This window comes from Montipora foliosa, chromosome 13 (genome assembly GCF_036669935.1).
Source record: "Montipora foliosa isolate CH-2021 chromosome 13, ASM3666993v2, whole genome shotgun sequence".
Classification (NCBI taxonomy): domain Eukaryota; kingdom Metazoa; phylum Cnidaria; class Anthozoa; order Scleractinia; family Acroporidae; genus Montipora; species Montipora foliosa.
In genome coordinates this window covers 41,887,200-41,889,699 of record NC_090881.1, presented here as the reverse complement: position 1 = coordinate 41,889,699, position 2,500 = coordinate 41,887,200, and the positions used below count along the sequence as shown (strand labels likewise).

The 2,500-nt window shown below is 41.6% G+C and overlaps 1 protein-coding gene and 1 pseudogene across 1 annotated transcript in view; one reads left to right on the top strand and one right to left on the bottom strand.

Annotated features, from left to right (window-relative positions):
* Positions 1–2,500, bottom strand: part of LOC137982393 (neurotrimin-like) — a 77,817-nt gene that overhangs the window by 63,297 nt on the left and 12,020 nt on the right. The window lies entirely within an intron of this gene.
* LOC137983499 (uncharacterized) overlaps positions 1–2,500 on the top strand; it is a 3,526-nt pseudogene that overhangs the window by 197 nt on the left and 829 nt on the right.

The window sequence follows — 2,500 nt, the reverse complement described above, 5'->3', positions numbered from 1 at the left end:
CCATGTAAAGCTGCGATACTTAAAGAAAATTTCGATTGTGGGTATTGACCCTTTCATTATCCCATATGAGTAGTTCAATTCGGAATGTTTGCCACCAATCGAACAGTCCGATTTATTTGGTTACCTAGTTCTTCAGACAAGCTACTACACGAACGACCAGTTCAAGAATTATAGGAGTCTAGAAGCTTATAATCAAGTTGTGTCAGGGTTTGTGGCTTCGGTGGGTGGAAAGATCATTTCCGGAAAGTACGTTGTTGCAGCTAAAGTGCGACATTCGCAGCGGATGAACGATCCACTCGTGAATGTATGGATTATAACTGAGAGTGAAGGTGCAATAATTTCTGCTCACTGTTCAGGTTGTAAAGCTGGGCTAGGCGAATCATGCTCGCATGTCGCCAGCGCCATGATGTACATCGAATGCTGGGCACGAATCAATGGAAAGATGGCATGCACACAAGTGAAATGCTCATGGCTCCTGCCAACTTACGTGAATGAGGTAACCTTTGAGAGAGTTAGGGATATTGACTTTACCTTTGCGAAAAAGCTCAAAGAAAACCTTGACATTAAAATTGACTCCCTCGATCAAAACAAAGCGGCTTCTCGCGAAAGTCAACCAAATTGTCAGGCACAAGCTGCTATTCCTTCGCAGCTGGCTTCAACAGAGGAAATGAACAAATTTCTGGCAGCACTTAATCTGTGTGAAATAAAACCCGTGGTGCTTAGTGTAATGGACCCATATGCTGAGCAGTTTGTTGTTAAAAGTCGGAATGTGCCAGTCCTATCAGATCTTTATGACCTGAACAATTTAGAACTTGATTATCCAGAATTGTTTCAGAAGTGTGTAGGTGTCAAGATTATGTTGTCGGATGAGGACATTAAAGTAATTGAACAGGACACAAGAGAACAAGCAAAGGGTCCAGGATTCTTTAGGCATCGAGCAGGAAGAAACGGAGCCTCTGTAAGTGGTGCTGTCTATCACAGCAACATAGCACAACCTTCACAGTCAGTAATAAAGTCTGTTTGTTACCCACATCTGTATAAAGTTAACAGCAAGGCAATTGGACATGGCTGCAAATACGAAGAATATGCTATTAAGGCATACAAAACACATGGAGAAAAGACATGTTAACTTTCAAATATCAAGATGTGGACTGTTTATTAACAAGCAATATCCATTCCTGCATGCTACACCTGATTTCCTAACTTCTTGCGATTGTTGTGGGTTGGGATGTGGTGAAGTAAAATGCCCCATTTGTATCCAAGATGGTGACTTTGACAAATATGTTCAAGAGAAGAGCTCTTGTTTGGAAAAAGTCGATGGTACCTTTATGTTGAAAAGAAAACACAATTATTACTTCCAGGTACAGCAGCAGTTGTTTACTCTGCCAGAGAGAAAGTTTAATGACTTTGTTGTCTGTGCAATGGACTCTGATAAAAATGCACACCTTGTAATTGAGAGAATTTATCCTGACCCGGAGCACTCAAACACTGTCTTACCAAAACTTGAAGCATTTTGGAGAATTTGCATTCTTCCAGAGATCCTGGGGAGATGGTTTACAAGGAGGTGTGAAGTGCTTACAAGTGTTCCTAATGACAATGGTATTTGCTTTTGCAGAGGCCAAAACAGTGAAAATATGGTTTCTTGTAGTAATGTAGAATGCCCTTACGGAAAGTTTCACATCGCATATTTATCTCTCAGTGAGGTGCCAACACTGAAATTATGGTACTGCCCGCACTGCTGTAGGCTACCACAATTTAAGCAAAGCAGAAGGTCAATGAAAGGCAAGCAACCATCTGCAGTGAACCAGGCTGCCATGATGTGTAGCAGCATTTGCATTTGTAATACTAAGGCAACCCCCACTGACAGACTACTAGAGTGCCATGGTACAGCTTGCGAAAAGGGAAAGTTTTTTCATTTGAGTTGTTTGGGGTTTAAAAGAATGCCAAACAATTCTAAGACAACATGGCAGTGTGAGTATTGCAGACCAAAACCAAATTCCAATTCAAAGTTTGTTGAACTTACCACTTCTACTTCTTCTGTTACCCATGCATCCCCAGTAACCCCAATAGCAACAGCTGTGACTGTGGCAAGTGATACCAATAGTGACAGTGAAGATGAACTTTCCGTCACTAAGGAAACAAGAGGCACTGTGGACAAATTTAGGGCCCTAGCAAACCTAGATGATTCAGACTATGACATTATTAATGATTCATCTGGGTGGCTCACCTGTGACGTTGTTCAAGCAGTACAAGTGTTACTACAAGAATTAAACCTATTGCTCGAAGGCCTACAGCGTCCAACCCTTGGACCCATACGAAACTTTGATGTAGTTTCAGGGAAATTTATCCAAATTCTCCATACAGGCAGTGATCACTGGGTCTGTGTTAGCTCTATAGGATGTTTGCCTGGGAAGGTACACCTTTATGACAGTTTATTTCATGATGTCATAAGCCAAGAGATAGAGGACCAGACAAATGACTTGCTAGGTGGAAATCTGAT